Source organism: the organism of the source record quoted next, unplaced genomic scaffold, assembly GCF_019419815.1.
Source record: "Pyrus x bretschneideri cultivar Hongxiangsu unplaced genomic scaffold, Pyrus_bretschneideri_v1 Contig27, whole genome shotgun sequence".
Taxonomy (NCBI): domain Eukaryota; kingdom Viridiplantae; phylum Streptophyta; class Magnoliopsida; order Rosales; family Rosaceae; genus Pyrus; species Pyrus x bretschneideri.
The window spans coordinates 1,774,280-1,793,681 of record NW_025999579.1 but is presented as its reverse complement, the minus strand read 5'-3'; the positions used below and the strand labels follow the sequence as shown (position 1 = coordinate 1,793,681).

The window sequence follows — 19,402 nt, the reverse complement described above, 5'->3', positions numbered from 1 at the left end:
CGTAAAAGAGTTTGAGATCATTATAGATATAATAATTGAAACAATGAAACTTAAAGAGTTTTTTTGTTTTGAATCACTTAACTTGCTATAATAGCGAGAGATTTCAATCTAAGACACTATCTACATAAATGGGAATTATATTCATTTTCTATTAAATAAATATGCCCTTTAAGTTGCTAATTCAAATGTCGTTTGGTTTAAGTATTGATTCATGGTACTTTAAAAAATGTACACTACAAATAGGAGCCTTAAAAAGTACAATCCACTACCATGTCAAGCATATAAGATGAAATTTATTATAATGTCGACGCTATATCAACTATTTAATAATTTTGTTAAAGAAATTGACGAAATAGGTTAAACTGAAACGCGAAACAAGAGTATATGCGGTAACTGAGACACAATCGGCAAAGAGTGTAATGGCCATTGCAAAAAATAAGCCTAAAAAGTATGATCCGCCACCATAATAAGTGGTAAATTAAGTATATAAGATGAAATATATGGGCATTTCATAATTTCCAAACTTTGTAGACCTCACATAACAAATTAGGCTTCTTTCGATTGTATGATGTGACGCAATGCAATTTAAATAAATAGTTTTGTCATCCCAAGGGTCCCACACATACAATCTGGAGCACACTTTGAATTCAACAAAGATCTTTCATCAGCCGTTAGATCAGTATCAAGAACACGTGTACGGTTCTGACGAGAAGAAAAGTGCAGTGGTCGAGCTCCTAACGGTCCTTCTCTCTCTAACTTTCTCTCACTAGGCTTCCCTTACTTCTATGGCGAAGCCTCGAACTCGAAAGCACAAGAACGAAGACGCCAAGCCCGACAACTCCGGGCCCGTCGTCTGCCACCAGAAGCCTACCTCTCCATCGACGTCGATAAGCGTCGCATTTACGGGTTCGTCCCTACCCTCCATTAACACACAGACAAGGAAGAACACACTGTTGCATGTTCACTGAATTCGTGACGAATCTCTATCTATTTTGCGGAATATCGATTGGGTTTTGAGATTCGGGGAAATTGTGAAGTGGGCATTGTTTTGGTAAAAATTGATTGTAGATAAGCAGCTTTGGGAGCCAGAAATTGTTGTGATTCTGCATGCTTACTGTTAAAGTTGCTTAATTTTGTTCAATTTTGATGGGATTGTAGGTACACTTGAGTTGAAGATTGTGGTCTCAGAAATTGGGATTGTAGGGTTACACGCAGAGAATTTGGGGATTGAGAGTGTTTCAGTCGACGGTGAGCAGACAGAGTAATCATAAAGATGAGGAGAGCGAGAGGAGCTGGAGCTGGGTCACGTCGCCAAGCTCCGCTGCCAATGCGGCTGGGTCAACATATATATCGGCTCCTGAGAGAGAGCTGGTCCCGAATTTACTGATCAATTGCTGTAAGGCTTTCAAGGCCGGAAGTGAACTGCAGGAGCAACTGGTTGGGGATAATGAGGTGCAGCGTTCTTCTGGAGAAGTCAAGCAGGTTATGGTTTATTTTTGGAGTTGTGAGCTGAAAATATGTGGCGGGTTTTCAAAGTTCAGGATTGATCAATGTTAATGGTTAGGATGGCATTAATTTTTGTGTTTTGTATCGAATTTAGCTGGTAGGGATCATTGTGTATGCGCATATGGACTTACACGTTTATGCATTTATACTTGTACATATTGACTGAAAAAGAAGAAAAAAGACTTACTTGTGTATGGTTCAGATTTTTGTTGCCCTGCAATTTTCTAGAATTTTCATGGTGGGTTTTTAGAGTTCGTGATTGATCAATGTAAATGGTTTTGGTGGCATTACATTTCGTTTTTTGTATTGAATTTAGCTGGCAGGGATCATTACGCAGGTCCATATGGGCTTACACGTTTAAGCATTTATACTTGTACGTATTGACTGAAAAGAAGTAAAAAGAATTACTTGCGTATGTTTCAGATTTTTGTTTCCCTGCCCTATGTAGAATCTTTGTGGTGTGTGTTCATAGTTTAATAGACGGTGAATGTTGATTTTATTCCAATAGTTATTAGGAAACGATCAGTATCAGAGCTGGTTGTTTTCTGGAGGGTTTGGTTGGCGTGGTGTGTTGTGACTGTGTTTATCTTGTCTATGGCTTCTCATGTAGTTTGGTGTTGGTTCAGAATGCGAGGTTAGTTCGTATTGATTATTGGGTAGAAAAAGCAGAGACAGGAATTTGTTTTCATGATGCTGTTCTACATACTGATAACCAGATACGACGTGCATGGTGCTGGTTCCCTTGTATAGATGACAATTCACAAAGTTGTTGGTACTAATTGTCTAATTGTGCTATTCTTTTGGTAGTTTTGCGTATTATTGACAACACTCGCTTATTCATAATGACTATTACATGTTCAGCTATGATCTGGAGTTCACTGTTGCACAAAATCTTGTGGCTGTTAGCACTAAACCAGGTGAGATCAACGATAGAACACGAATCTATTCATGTTTAAGTGCCAACATATTGTGTATTTTTCATGACAGAAGTGCATATGCCTGTGATGAGTACAATAACCAGTGTGTAAAATGTAATTGTACGACAAAAGTATAGCAGAATAAAATCTGAACTTAAGAGGCATATTCTGTGATTTTTATCCCTTAAAACAGTAGTTAGCAAACAATAGAAAAATAATGTTTGAAGTAAATACTTCTCATAGAAAAGTAAGGAAATTTGTCACAAAAAGAAAGAGTTATTCAGTAAGTAATTACCACTTTGTGTGATTAATTCCTTGCCATGATATAAACCAGGATTCGATTCCTGGTTGGTGCATTATTTGCGGGGATAGCTCAATTGGGAGAGCGTCAGACTGAAGATCTGAAGTCACGTGTTTGATCCACGCTCACTGCAGGCATCTAACTTGATCAACGCTCTGTTGAGTGGACCTTTAACAATTTTCACAACTTAGTAGTCTAAACTAATTTTTATGCTTTTTGTAATAGCCACTTTCTAATTGAACTTCTAGTTTATTGCCAATTTGGTTATAATAATCAGCTTCCCTTAACAATTTAACATCTGCAAGGGTTTTTGGGTGGTTCTTTAGTATCTTACCCAACTGAAGTGAGAATTTTCTTCAACTATTGAAATTGATTCGTTGACTCAGTGCTTTTGATAATCGTCGCTTCAACAGTAGCTTTTATATTTGCATTGCAATTCTTTGTTTAGTGTTTATATCTGTGTCTTGAGATTTCAACTTTTATGTTGGCATGTTCAGAATGATGTTATTGTCTTGCAGGATACTGATTGGGCTGGCCTACTCCATTTAGTGAAATTTTATAAAAGCCGAAGGCTTGATGCAAACATCGGACTCCCCAAGTACGTTCTGTACATATGTGTTTGAACTCCCAAGTGGTTGAGAGCTTCCCTTAACAATACCATTTAACAAAGATTTTTCTTGTTAATATTGCCAGGCCAAATGACTTCCATGACATTTCTGAGTACTTAAGTATCACCTGTTGTTTCAAGGAAGTTGCAATAAAATGCTTCTGTTGGTAGCCTTCCTTTACTTAACACAAAATTGTCGAGTAATTTCATTTTATGTGCCTTTATGATACGTAACGTTCTACCTTCACTCTCACCTGTAGTACAGTCTTATTTTGGTGTTTTGGATCTCAGTTTTTCCTGACATAGGCATAGTGATACTGATATCATATGCATCTGAGTTCTGGATTAGCTGTCCTGAACACATTCAACTAGTGTCATTCATGTGTTTGATAGTTAAAATCTATGGTTGTATCATGCTACTTATATCATCAACATCACCATCATGTTTAATGATGGTCATGTATTTCATCTGTCAAGAACCATCTGTATATTATATTGTTTTTATAATATCTTGCAGGCCATTCCTCATGCTATTGCTATGGTCAGAGCTGCAGACAAGAAAAGTCCAAGGGAGGCTGTGGAGTTTGTTTTACAACTTTTGAAGGTAGTATTGTCGTGGACATTTCTCATATAGCATCAACTGAAAAAGTTATGGTGACAAGAATAACAATATTTTTCAGTTGGCCTAGATTTAGTCCTACAGATAGGACTTTCTAAACTTGAGAGCTAAAGAAATAGTTGTGCAAAATTATTCTGTCTTGATTCTGTGCTATGCATGACCATTGTCTAACAGTAAACAATCTGGATTTTGTATATTAATCTGATTTGAAGGTTGAACTTCCCCTGAGGCCACACTCTGAACATCAATTCTAAATGTTGTCTTTAACTTTGTGACAGTACAATGACAACAATGGAACCCTTACTCTGATGTCTTCTGGCTTGCTGCATTAATCAAGTCTGTTGGAGAACTTGAAATCGGGCAACAGGTTTGTTTTATATGATAATTCTCGGTGGTTCTGTTGAGGCTTCCATGTCTGTCTTTGGCTACGAGCCTATGATGAACAATGCGTTGGTTTACCTCAAGAAGCACGTAAGACTAGATTTTGGATTAGCCTACGTAAGACTATATTAAATAGGCCTATGTAATATGCACTTCTGTCCTGGTGTAATCCATTTCGGAGTTGCTTTTACATGAATACTGTTTTTACCCCGGACTCTCAAGGGTATAACTGTATAACCTCTGAAAAAAAATATGTCATCCAATTTTTTACGTGGGTATCACATTGGATAACCCCATAATTGTCAAATATGAAGTTCATAATCATGTGATCCCTTTACTCCATTTCAGAGTATTCTCCTGTTATCGTCTCTTCTGAAGCGCATTGATCACCTCTTGCAATTTGACAGGTGTGTTAACTCATTTCATACTTAATTCAATGTTTTATATCAAGTAATAGATTTAATTGATTGTCTCTATAAGTGGCATGTTGCAGGTTGATGCCTAGATACAATGGTATCTTGTCAGCCGGCTGTATTAGGGCCCTGACTCAGGTTGCCCTAAAACTGTTGGGATTTGTTCCTCTGGTGAGTAATTTCTCACCTATGCTTTGCTTTTTAAACTACATGTAGTGTTGGGGACTTCATCTAGCTCTTTGACTTGCTACAGGATCGCGTGTTTGAACTTGTAAAACCCTTTCGGGATATCAGAGCTGAATGGCAAGTTCGGGCTGAAGCAAGCAGAGCACTCCTTGATTTTGAATTCCATTGCAAAGGCATTGATGCAGCTTTGCAACTGTTTATCAAATATTTAGATGAAGAGATGTCCTTCAGAGGTTCTTGTCACTACTTTCCCCGTGAATGTTGGAAATCTCATTGCTTCATTACCAGGGTGCATTTTCATTATTGTATATATTTCTTGATTGCAGGGCAGGTGAAGCTGGCCGTGCATGCTATGAGGTTATGCCAGATTAGAGGTGGATCTGATCTTGCCGACAACATCAGGAGCGAAACTCTTGTAGCTTTGCTTCGTCTACTTGAAGGCCAGATGGCTTTTAATAATATCTTTCTTCGTCATCACTTATTCTGCATCCTACAAATCCTTGCAGGAAGGTCGGAACACCGTTTTCCCCTATTTATTCTTTTGCTGTTTTTACATATAGAAAAGTTTTTACTTGATTATGATTACTGATCATAAACCATTTCATTTAGGTGAAGCGGAAAGCTTCCGAGAGCAGAAAAACATCTTTGCTGCTTTCATCCCAGAAAGTAAATATGTGGAACCACCTTCCGAAGCTCCAAACCTTTCACACGGTGATTTAACTGTTCCTGAAACTTCCAGCAATGGGTTTGCCTTTCCAGCAGCTTCCAAGGACGATTGGGTGCTCCAGAACCTACAACTGATGGTTTTGGTGCTCCAGAACTTCCCAGTGGTGGTCTTGGTGATCCAGAACCTTCCATTGGTGGTTTTGGTGCTCCAGAACCTCCGATTGGTAGTTTTGATGGCTTAGCGGTTTCAGAACCTTCTGTTGTGAGCCCTAGCAATCAAAATCTCGAGGAAGTTAACACTTGGCATGATCTTGGATCCCGGATGACTGCCAGCATTGGTAGCGCAAAACTTGCTAGTGATGTGGATGATAGAGGAAAGGAATTACAATGCACTGCCGTTTCTAGCAAAGTTTCTGCGCTGCCTCGGCCCGAAGACCCATCACCTAGCCGTATCCAAGATAACCGAGATGCAGAAGTACGGAAGTATGCAAGTCTCCAAGCTCTTTCGGTTCCTAGGAACGATATTATTGGTGGTTCAGCTGGAATGTTGGATTCTCTTCCTCGCGGGAAAGAGAAGGAGAAAAAGAAAGACGAGAAACGAAAGAGGGATGGCCATAAGGGCCACCGAGATGATCCTGAGTATTTGGAGCGGAAGCGTATAAAGAAGGTGAAGAAGCAGAAGGAGAAAGAAATGGCGAAGCTGTTGAATGAGCGCGCGAAAGTACCTTCCGCGGAGTTACCAAGTCCGCAACTGTGCAACTCAAAATGGTCGAGCCCAGTGGATCCAACAAGTTGGTGATCACAGGGGTTGAAACCACCAGGCCTGCGCCATCCGAAGGTACTACTTCCGCCACTCTGAAGTTTCGTATTAAAACAAAGATCCGAACACTGAACAATCCGTGACGAGGGTGGTTTTCCCTCATCGTAAATTTTCGAAACCGGCGAGGGTGGTTGTTTTAAATTTTTGTATCGTAGTTTGTTTTGTATCCGGCAAGGCAGTGGTTTAGGTGTGTATAGTGGTAAATGGGAGACTAGCTGACACTAGAATTAATATTCTTTACAATTTTGTTTTTATTTTACTGCCTTTAATTTAATTTTTGCGAAGTTAATTCTTTTAATAATGTAATTGTAACTATTTATTTTCTCATGTGTGCATCTGTCGATGTCATTTATGAGATAAGGATTTGTTGTTGTTATTTACTTTGCGTCCCCCCAATCAGTTTGCTCGGCTTTTCAATGCACACAATGGTGTACAAGTAATATTCTAATTTCGTTCTTAGTCAAGAATTTAAAAAATTAAATCTCAATCGGATACACCTCAATGTCAATAGATTTTGAAAGTGGGAAAGGTGCGCTTAATGCTTAGGGGTGCTAAACCTAGGTGCTGTTTACAGTTATTAGAGTGGTGGTTTTCTTATTGGGCTCATGGAGTATGCTCTTTCAACAGGTGAGCTGCATTTGGTATGTGAAAATGAATTCATAGAATTTTTCTAGGGGGACGGAATGCAAAATTTCCTTAACATGTTTGCAGTGGTGGATCCAGGATTTCAAGATCGGGAGGTCTCAACATAAAAATTAAAAAAAAAAAAAAAAAAAGAATTTGGTTCCATATCACTATTTTCTATTGAATTTGGTTCATTGAATAAATAAAGATTAATCTCAAAGGTAATAAAACCAACAAATTCTTCTCAGCAACATAACGCAATTAGTGACTCTACAAAGATAAAATTTGTTACTATACATATATATTATTAATTGGGAGTTGGGACTACAGTCTAGGATTAAAAAGCTTATATGAATTTGGAAGAAATAAAATTAGGCAACTAAGGGTGGTGGAACAGCAAATGGTGGTGGGGAATAGGATAACTTGGGTTTAAAGTTGGAAGGTTGTGATGATTGGGGCTGGGAATTCTTAAATATAATTTGGGGATACTGGAAAAGATCGGGGTTCTTGAGCTCTGTAGAAAAAAAAAACAGAGATATTTTAGTTTTAAAATTTTTTATAATGACCTGACTAAAAAATGTTGTTGTTTTGGCTAGGTCTTTTAAAACAAAAATTAAAAATCTCTTCTTCTTTGTAATAAGCACTGCTGCTTGCATATCCATTGAGGCAATAAGGCTCTCCACTGCACCTACTCAAATTGTTAGAGGGTCCTGAAAGTCGATCACAAGTGTTTCTTCAAGCTTCCTAAGGGTCCCGAGACCCTCCAAAGCCCTTTATGGATCCGCTAGTGCATGTTTGGTAACAATGGAAAAGTAGGCAGGAACTATCATTTTTGGGATATCAAAAATAATAATTGTTAATAAGGACAAATTTGTCATTAAAATGGTAATTAACATACGTTAGGGTGGAGGGATTCACTTCCCCCACCCCGCTCCCCCCCCCCCCCCCCCCCCCCCAACAAAAAAAAATCATTTGACTTGCCAAACATAGGAAAAACCTTGTAAGATTGTTATAAAACACTTTAAGCAATCGCAAACATGTCATAAGTATGAACTTCATGTTCTCGCGCCTCATATGTTTACCCTAATTTTTCAATTTTCGATGGCATTTCTATTTTGTTTCTCCTTTGAGGCTGGGGGTTGGGTTACTATTGCCTAGGGTTAGGAAGATGAAGGTTTTTAGGTTTTCAGAGGGGAAGTAGCTAGGGGTGTGCAGCTAAATATATGAATGGCACTATTCAGTCAAAGGGCTGGTTTGATATTACTGTGTTTTGAAAAAAAAAAAACTGTTTTTGCTGTACCGTGAGAATAAGCTTATTTTTTATATTTCATGTTTTCAGCTTATTTTCATCCAAAATTATGAAAATAAGCTGTTTTTAAGTATTTACCAAATACCTTTTTGAACTCAGTTTTTTTTTATACTCACTTTTTATAAAAGCACTTCAGTATCAAACCAGTATAAAGTTATATGTTGCTGTCGTGGATCTCTCACAGATCTTACTTGTGGCAGAAGGCAGAGAGAAAGAAATAAGCAAGAAAAGAGGAGCTAAGCTACTCTGATCGAGTCTGTCTCTCACCCACAGGCACAGGCCACAGCGCACAGCCACGAGGGGTCCCCCACGGCCACATGCCAGGCGAAAACCATGGACTGCCTTTACCCTTGCATGGTGAGTATGGCCATGCTTTATGGTTCGTTGAAGACTGTAATTGATTGCATCAGGCTTTGTGGTGGTTTGTTCTTACAAGTTGTGTTTCTGTTTTGTGTATTAACAAATGCAAGATTTTAAAGGTTCGGTGCTCCATCGAGTTAAGGGAAAAAGACAGGTTTGAATTTCTGCAAAGCTTGAGTTTAGATGAATCTTCAGATGAACAAAAGAGAAGGAGGGAGTGAACGCAAATATTTACATTGTGTAACGAGGGCTACGTTAGCAAATCAATAAAAATATAATTATGACTGTATTGGAAGAAGAATGCTAATTGGACTCTTTCAAAATAGAACATTTCATGAATTCTCTGTGACCTATGCTTTTGGCACTATGTTTTGTACTATTGACATGGAAATTAATATTAAACTATGAGGTATCAGAAAGTGCATGAAGACTTTGGAATTAGTAGGGACGGAAGTTAATGGGTGAGAATGCCTACATGGATTAACAATTATAGGGGTGGAATAAGAGAATTTCGGGTTCAAATTTTATGCACTCAAAATCCTCTAAGGCCTCTCTATGTTCTATCTACTTGAGTGACACGTTTCCTTAATTTATCTTACTTTTTTTTTTTTTTTTTTTGGGGGTGGGGAAAGTTTACGCTATTAAATAGGATTTAAATAAATAGCAAAGTGTTAACAAATGAGTTAAGTCACAGAGAGTCACATAAGATATTTTTGGATAAATGATAGGATAATTACACTAAATTAATTTAAACTATGAGGTTTCGAACACGAGACTTCAAGTGCATGAGCAAAAACTCTTAACCAATTGAGTTACAAGCCACTTGCAAGCCATTTTAGATGCAAAAGATTTGAACTCAAGAATTTCAGCCTCCAATTAGAATTAGTGACGTCAGTTTATGGCACATGTGACGGAGAAATTAAAAATATGGAAAAACAATTTTATCAATCCAAAAGACTGAAGAAAAGTGAAGGCGGCTAGGTACGTAGGAACTGCCACGCCCCAAGCTGGTGAGATTGGGGACGTAAGAAATTGTTCGTCACAGTGTTTCTGGGTTTGAAATGAATACAATAAGTGCTAGCTAGCTATATGAAAAAAGGAGCAAAGAAATCTGATGCATTATCAGGCTAAGATTTTCTTGTGAATCGATGGGATTTTTCTGCTGGAAACCAAATAAATCCCCATATCTATATATGTACTTGACAATTGTAGATATATGCAGTAGCTAATGAGTCAGTTCATTTACTGTTACTCACGTTGTTTAACAGTGCGGGTGGCTTCGATTGCTCAGCCTTCTTTCGATCAGCAACTTAATTATACCAGATGATATATGCATGTCACGCAACACTCAGAAAGTTTTTACTCCACAAGTAAATTCAACTGCTCCAATATAAACAGAAATGTATTCGTCCACCAATGTTTATGTAAATATGGTAATCACGTCCGCGTGTAACATCCTACTTTAATTAACAATGTAATGTAAGGTTACAAAATAAACTGTGGTGGTTATACTGTAATTTTATTAAAACAAAGGGTGCCAATACCCCCTTTTTTTTTTTTTTTTTAAGCGCTATAGTATTTCCCTATGGTCAATTAGCACTTGTGATTAGACAAGAAAACATCCAGTAGGCTTTAGGGTTTAGTTGGGACACTCGAAATACTCCAGAGTCCTAGTTGGGACACCTAAATCAAATACTTGAATCCCAAATAAAAAAGGGTTTCCTTGTTGAGTTTCCTTCGTGTATGCCCAAGAGTGGTCCTTCGTAGAAAATGTGTTAAAGCATGTCGCACATCGAAAATCTGATGAAGTTAGAACTCCGTAATATTAAATGGTTACACCACTAATTACTTGATTATATCTGTGTACTGAAACTTTGACACTAATCTGTGATTCTGTTGCTCTAAATAGTATAGTATATTGTATTGTACAATCGTAGCTAGCTATCTATATACAAATAGACTCTAGTTTTTGGAAATCCAACAATTGCTACTGTTAATACTTGCGCATGCTTTATAACATTTATTGCTGAATCTTTCTTTTTCCAGATTTGTAGCCTTCGGTTTCCCTTCAAATCTTGACATCGATCTTGTCCTACTCCTATCTGTGGAAACTGGAAAGCTAGCTCTATATCTTTACCTGCTTCAAATGAATACTGTGCTCTGGTCTTCTACTGTATGTGTCAATTGATCTTTTTTATTTATTTTTTCTTTTGGTCAAATGTTTCTTTTTCAATTGATTATTGCAGGGCACAAATATGAGCTTCAACTTGGAGTCTGTGTGTGTGTGTATAAGCCACTAAATCACTATACATATTTTAGAGTGTAATACCGTTTTTTCTTGCCTATAAGCCATTAACATTTTATATAGATTGCAAATCTAACATCTAATTTACCCTCCAAAGTTACATACACTATTTCTTTATGTAAAATTACCAATCTACTCTCAAATGTGTATCACATGCAAGTAACGTGACTTAAATTGACGGAAAATTGAATATAGTAGTTTCGAAAATAATATTAGGGATATAATTGGCATATTTTAATAATTCAAGAACTGATTTTTCTGAAAAAATAATTTAGGGATCTAATTTTCACTAAGGTGATAATTCATGGCTAAATTGGCAGTTCACCATGTGTGTGTGTGTGTGTGTATTTATATCATAATACTTGCTGTCCTAGAGCTTAACACACGCTGCAACTTCTTGTACATCTTCCTTTGTGGACATCGTCATTCATAAAAGTAAGGTGAGTTTGCGTAAACTTCATGCACCGTATTTGCTTCTCTAGTTAGATGCTTCTCTTCGTAGCTTATATATACAGGAGAATTGCCATAACTTGCAGGCTGAAAAGCTTCTGGGAAATTATCTTGTGTACTTCAGAATATATTATTAACACAAAGGTACGTATACCATGCTCGATCGATCAACTTTTGTATGTCGATTTGATTCATGATATTCCCAGACTGATCATCAACTGAACAGTACATGTAGTATACATGCAGTCCGGCTTCTGTCAAAAATAGGTGCCAATGGAATCAAGGGTTAATAATTACTAGTAATAAAACGAAACTCCTACTATTTATCCATGATTATAGTCATTGAGCTGGACAGAATATATATATATATATATATATATATATATATAATATGGTTTCCAGATTGAGGATAATTTCATGTAAATAGGACTCACAAAACTATTATAACTTTGCTTACATTAAACAGTTTTCCATGGATACAATACAATACAAATTTTAATTTTTAATTTTGTAATAATATTATTTTAAGGGTATATAGTTATTGGCACTCTAAGCCTACTACAATCCTCCAATCCTTAGAGTAAAACTCAAACGATAGGTTCTAAATTCATCCCAACTTACTCCAACTCTTGGGGCAAATATGATTTTGAACCCAAAACTCATTTCTGGGGCAAATTTAGGTGATGATTCTCTCTGGCTTAGTGGGTTGGCCCTATTATATATGTATATTTTTTTTAGTTTTATATTTATAGATTCAATAAATCTAACAAATAAGATCTAATATGATCAAATCTAATGATAAAAATAAAGATTTAACAATCCAAATTTAAATTCAACGGCTAAAATAATTAAAAAAAATTATTTCACGTGTTTTATATTCTTTCATTGTGTTCCGCAAGTTTCATAGTGTTTTATATTCTTTCATTGTGTTCCACAAGTTTCATAGTTTCAGCTTTATAATTTTTCAATATTTATTGGAATTTAAATATTTGTAGGTTAAAATGTTCATAAAACTAAATTAGAATAGTGTACATAATTATTGTTTTTTAAAAGTTACTATAAGGAAAAAAAAATCCTAAATTCCTTTTTTAATAATCTCAAGCTAAAAATTTAACCCATAAGGGTTGGAACAAAAAAACTGTTTATGGATTAAAACCAAAATTTTATGGGTTAAAAATTTTAGGTTTTAACCCAAGGTTTATAGATGGTCTAGAAATCTAAAAGTACACACCAAACTTTTATATTTCGAAAAGAAAAATACTTTTGTGAGAGTGCACAATAATAGTTTTCTTTTTAAAATTATTTGGTAGTAAATAATAGAAACACATTCTGTACTTGTTTGAATGATATCTGTATCTTGTAAATTTGAATTTTACTAATAGTGGAAAGAATATTAAATTCTTTTTGGTAGACAAATGTGGTAATATATGTGGTTTTCTTACCATTTTTACAGCACTTGATAACTTATATTATATAATTATTATCAGAAAATATGTTATAATTACAGTATTTTTTTTATTGCAGTAATTATGTTTTCTTCTTTGATATTTGATTGAGATGTAACAAATAGTATGTACTGGTAAAAAGATGAAATATGAAATTTGAATTGAAATATGAGGTGAAAGATAATTGAGATATCACCTTAAATCCTCGATTGATTCAACAGAATAAAACTTTAAAACGAAAATCCTGTGCGGAGATAAAGTCCTATAGGTTAAACTTCTAGAAGAGACCAATATGAAAGAATCCCTCCATATATAGCCTCCGTTGAGCGTGTCAGTTAATTAGAAGAATTAGTTGTAGTTGTTAACAGATTATCTGTCAGTCGATCGTCACTGTGATAGATGAATATTGTAGAATTCAAAAAGCAATCTTGTAACTGCAAAATATTGAATAGAGCATTAATTCAGTCCAAATTTTCTTCCTCAACGGTTAAGGGTTCTAAAGCTAACTAAGATACTCTGTAGAGCTTTGGTATTTCTTACAACTTTTGATAGTCGGATTCGACTATGACTTTGATACATATGCAATCTGTACACAATATTCTGGATTTGATTTTTTAATTCGATCGAATTTTCGCTCTTGGATTCTGAGCTAATTCATGTATGTGTTATTTTCATTACTTACTCTATAATCTTTGTGATTTCTGCAAGTTTTTACACTGTTAAAGTCCGAGTTAACTGGATAAGTACTGTATATTATTTCTGCAAGTTTTTACATGTTCTCTCCGGAAGCCTCCCTTTCTCTCTCCAAAAGAAAACCCTAGATCAGCAACCAGACTCAGCTGTGCTTGGGGCCGCTGGTAGCCTTTCACCGCATCCTCCGAGCCTCTCCCCCTCTTATTAATCCCCTTCCACGCCTGCTCGTCCTTACACCCTGCCTCTCTCTTTTTCTCCTCTTCTCCCGACCACTCCTTCAGTGACCCTACCTTCTTTTTTTTTCCATTTTCTCCCTCCATGGTGCTGCCCTACAGTCTGCCCCACCACTTTCGCAGCCATTTTTTCATGGCTCTGTTGGAGCCTCCCCCTTTTAAGGCCTTTCCCTTGTTTAGGGGCTGAATCTATAAACTTGGGCTGGTTTCTTTGGTTGTTGTGGGTTGGATCCCCTCCTATGATTTGATTTTTAGGCTGGAACCACTCTTCTGGATGGAATCGTGGCGGTGCCGCCTTATCTGGACGGATCCTGGTGGCTTCCCTTGCTTGGTTTGCGGTAGCGGCGAATCTCACATAAGCGGTAAAGTCACCAATGGTGACGAGTAAATCGGGTGGAGATGAGCTGATGGGTGGATTTCATTCTCGGATTAGTATAGGTTCTTTTTATACCTTGTCTAGTAGGTAATGTCTCTCATAGCGAGTGATGTGGCCTTGCTTCCGTGCGATTGTTTGATGCGGTCTTTGTTGTACTTTTTTGCACAAACGGAAGTAAGTTCTAACAAAGCATCAAATATCAATGTTGTAGGCAAAAGCAAATAAACAAAAATCTCAAAATAAGAACACAAGGGATTAACATGATTTTGAAGCCTATATCCATGTGCGAAGCACAACGATGAATTTTTATTAAATTAACACATAATACAAAAGAGTGTTAACTCACACAATCCAAATCCCTCAAATTACATACCTAAACCAAATGAGTAAAGAACTCAAAACAAACGAAGTAGTCTTTCCCAAATTTCTCTCTAACTCTCAAACGCACAAATTGACTCACACAATGAGCTATTTGCCACACACAGACACACTCATGACTCCAAATGGTGACCTTCTCCTGAAACCCAATGATAGAAAACTCTCTAAACTAATGGTGAGGCACACAAAATAAATTACCCTAAGGTCGTATTTATAGTGCATAGGACTTAGGTTATAATAAGAATCCTAATCCTAATTAATTGGAAGTAAATTCAAATCCTAATCAAATTAGGTAATTAACAAAATCTATTCACCAAGCAAGACATCCAACCAAGAAGTCAAATCCAAATCCAAATAGAACAAATAGTTAACACAAAATTAAATCTGCAACCTAATTTTGAGTTTGAATTGTAAATCAAAATAATCTCCACCTTGGCGAGAAATTTGCAAACTTCCAAATCAAATTTCAGACTGGGATACCAAAGTACAAACGCAAAGTGATCAACAAATTCTTCAAAAGACATATCTCCACCTTGACTCAAAAAATCCAAAAGTCTTAAAAACTTGAAATTTCCTCCAACACCTTCTCCACAAATTCCATTACAAAAACTAACAATATGAGCCACAAAATCTATGCAAAGCTCAAACAAATGAACTAAAAATGCGAATTGGAACTTCACAAAAGTTTCATAATCAAACTCCACCTTTTGACCATGCGGAGTGAACAAATGTTGACTCAAAGACAACCGAATGGGATGGGTAAACAAGCTTTCCAACTTGAGCCATAACTCCGATGCATATTTGACAGCTACAACAGCAAAATTGCTCTAAGTGGTTGCTTTAAGAGGTCTTTTCTAATTTTTTTTTTTTCTCTTAGCACTTTTAGAAATCCTTGTTGGACTAACACAACACACATCTTGAATTGCTAAATACCAAAGTCGTTCCTCCTGTCGATTTCTTCAAATATCAAATTTCTCCAATAAAGGTTCATCATGAAGCCTAGATGAAACTTAGGGCTCTGATTCCAATTGTTGTACTTTTATGCGCAAATGGAAGTGAATTATAACAAAGTACCAAATCTCAATGTTGTAGGCAAAAAGGAAGAAACTAAAATCTCAAATTAAGAATACAAGAGATTAACATGAGTTGGTGTAAAACATAAGTCACTAGTGAAGCACGGTGAGGAATTTTCACTAAACAAACTAAGATTACAAAAGAGTGTCTAACTCTCAGAACTCAATTCCCACATAGTATAAACCCTAAACCAAATGAGTAGAGAATCCAAAACCAAGGTTTAAAAGACGCTAGGCACTAGTCTAGCGGTGTGCTAGGCTAGCACCTAGGCAGGGGCCTATGTGAACTAGGTGAATTTAAGTAAATTTATTATATACCTTTAGTATTTTGATGAATTTGATAGCATGAGATGAAAGTTCAAATGATTATATAACCATAATAACTTATGAAATTTTTTTCAAAAGGTAGGAATTTATAGTGAACTTAAAGAAAAGTAAAAGTGTCAAATATATGTTGTAGACTTGTAGTCTGCAGAGAGTATTTCTTAAGTGGATGCTAAGCCACATAAAGGTAGGTGGGGTGCCACCACATCAATATTTAATATATATGTTAGATATCCCAATTCAATTAATTGGAAACAATTTAAAAAAAATTAAACAAAAATTTTGGAGTGGTCACGTCTGTCACGAGGGTGTGGAAGAGATAGAAACTAATTTCTCTATTCTTTTTCCTCTCGTCTTCTTCTATGGAACATCAAAGTTTGAAACGTAGAATGCAAATGCAAAACAAGAACTAGAACATAGCTGCTCTGCAAAAAAAATATCTGAAATGCCTAGACTGCCTAGGCCACTCAATCGCCTTGCTAGGCCACCTCAATGCCCGCCTAATCCCTTTGTTGATTTTCTTCCAGACTATGGGTTAATCACAGCGGTTGGCCACTGCGTAGCACCTAGATAACGACCTAGGCCGATTTTTAGAACATTGGCAAAAAAAAAAAAAAAAGGGAGTAGTCTATTACTAATTGCTCTCTAACTCTTTAACTCACAAATTGACTATCACCAAATTCCCAAACGAATAAGCTATGAATTTGTCAGGCATTCATGCCTCCAATCGGTAATCTTCACCCACAATCTAATGAGAGAAAACTCTCTAACGTAATGGTGAGACACAAAATACACTAACCCTAAGGTCTATTTATAGTGCATAGGACTTAGGTTACAATGAGAATCTTAATCTTAATTGGAAGTAATTCAAATCCTAATCAAATAGGTAATTAACAAAATCTCTTTACCAAGTAAGGAATCCAACTAAGAAGTCAAATCCATATAGGACATCAAAACGAAATAGGTAGCACAAACCTAATTTCTGCATCATCTTAATTTTGATCTATAAATTACAACAGTCTCGCATGTTGGTGGTGACATTACATGTGCCTAGTTTAGATTCGTTGCGTTTGCCATATTTATGGCGGATCTAAACATGCGTGCTTGTGCTAGTACGGTAGTGCTTGTGGTAGCCCATTAAGGGATTACCTTTATGCTTGTTTGTGTAAATTATCTTCAAATTTGAATTGGTCACTGAAGAATGTACCATGTGGCAACCCATGTATTTGTTCTTGTTTGTTAATGAAATCCCTATCACTTCTTGTAAAAAAAAATATTATCATAAATCTCCAATGTTTGTTTTCCCTGCCCGCAAATATATGCAATCCGATTTCTCTTTCGTTAGATCGAACCAATTAGTCCTGTATCAAACGTAGACATGATGCCATTTAAGAAATGTAAAATTCGTAGCACACCTCGTAGAATTTCAATGTTTATGGTAACAATAATTTGTTCGCAATTGAGTAAGAGATCAATTGCTTGTACACCATGTAAAATTGTTGGGCTGGTTTGTCACAGTACATATGTTGTTAATGACCAAATAAGATGTAAATAAGGTAAGATTATTGGGATGGTTTATCACATCATGTAATATTATTGGGTTGGTTACTCCTTTTTTTGCTGTAATTAGTCAAATAAGATGTAGACAAGGCAGGATTTTGCTTCGATATTGAATCCTTATAGGTGAGATTTAATTAAGTTTGCTTTGCCCTATTGCATAATTGTTTGTGCCATTAGGGTAAATCATAGAGAAGGGGAGACTTTTTCTATTGGTGTGAGAAATGACTTCATCGTCATATAATCCTCAATCCTTATGCTTTTGTCAATTTGGTTTTTATTGATCCTGTAATCCCATTGTCATTTCAAGTTCAAGAAGATAATCAAATTAGTTAAGGCTATATAGCTGATGATGAAGATGCTTAATCCAAGGTAGGTCACCTTTAATTCCTTCCGTTTGTATCTTAATTGATCACGGTTAGTCTCAATAACATGGTCTATTCGTTCATGCTTAGTGCTTAATCAACATATGAAGCATACTTAATAAATCTAATTTAAAATCTAACTCGTCGATCGAAAAAAAATGAAAACAGGATATATTGCTCCCACAGTCCGACAGTTGGGTCTTGTATCTAACGTTGCTCCCATAGGTGCCTCTCCTTTTTAGTATTAGATGACTCCTTGAAATCTGAAAACAGGGGAAATACTTAATTTTCAGTATAGTGACTTTATAAAATTTGGTTTAATTCGACTCTTTGCTGCTTAGGGAAACACTAAATGTACAGATCGAAATTAATTAAACTGAAATTTAATGGTTAAATTAGTTTGCTTTTACTATATCTTTCAGCCTTTTATTTAGCAATCAATTATCCAAGTAAACTTCAATTTTATTTTGAATATATATTGCATATTATGTATATAGACTGTGGGTACTATGTTTCATCTGTTCTGCTAGGGTTTGATTGTTTCTGGTAGGAAGTTTGCTGGCTTAATTACTTAATAGAAGTTTACCTAGTTAACTAGCTAATGACATCTTTTTTCTTGCCAATTTTCTTGAATGATTAGGCGGAATTGTTGTTCCACTTAGCTTCCCGTACCTACAGTTGTTAATTCTGTGATATTTATGCTATTCTTGCTTATGAAAGCCCTTTTTTTTCTCTCTCAATTGACTTTTGCTGTAGATGGTCTGCATTTTCTAATATCTTCTCATATTAAGGATTTATGACGAGTAGCAGAAAATAATGGAGGACCTTAAAGCCAACGAGAACAAAAAGCACAACCATGTCAGGTTTTCGGGCAAATTAATGTTTGCCAAAGACGCTTATTTGCACAAGTAAATGTGAGTAGTCCTTGGCACCTTCAATTTTCTGCTTAGCCATCTTTTGAGAAAATTTCCATATCATGAAATTAATATCACGACCATAAAGTTTGATTGTTTGACATATGATGGTGCATTATATATGTAGTTAATAGAAATAATCAACTGCTGAAATGTAATCAAGATTTGCTTGATTTAATTCTAATTGCCACTTAGTACTACGGTTTGGTAGTATTCATTTTCACTTGAAAAGTGAGAGGTCTTAGGTTCGAATCTCTTGGATGGCGAATTCGATAACAAATTAGGCTGCCCACTGTGTAACTTAGCCAAACTCCCCCTCTCCGTAATGTAAAAATATCAATATACTCAAAAAAAAAAAATCAAATTAATTGATAGCATTTGCTGACCCAAAATTTCTCTTTTGATGACATGAGATAAATTAGTTTGTGCTAGAGCTTGAGATTAGCTCCAATATTGTTCATCAGTCCGTTCCAATGATCTTGTGCATGGATACAGCTTGAGATTAGCTCCAACATGATCTTGCACATCATGTAGACTTGACAATTTCTTGCACATCCGTTAATCTAATACGAAACGAGTC

General features: G+C 36.1%; 1 long non-coding RNA gene, 1 other non-coding gene and 1 pseudogene across 2 annotated transcripts; all 3 read left to right on the top strand.

Moving 5' to 3' along the window:
* The first annotated feature begins 653 nt into the window (after positions 1–653).
* On the top strand, positions 654–6,743 carry LOC103931702 (annotated as a pseudogene).
* On the top strand, positions 2,786–2,857 carry TRNAF-GAA. Its single transcript has one exon. It is a non-coding gene; the product is annotated as a tRNA-Phe (tRNA).
* Positions 6,744–11,375: 4,632 nt separating the features above from the next.
* On the top strand, positions 11,376–18,874 carry LOC125479044. Its single transcript, XR_007259763.1, has 3 exons — positions 11,376–11,454; positions 11,551–11,608; positions 18,700–18,874. It is a non-coding gene; the product is annotated as an uncharacterized LOC125479044 (long non-coding RNA).
* Positions 18,875–19,402: the final 528 nt, after the last annotated feature.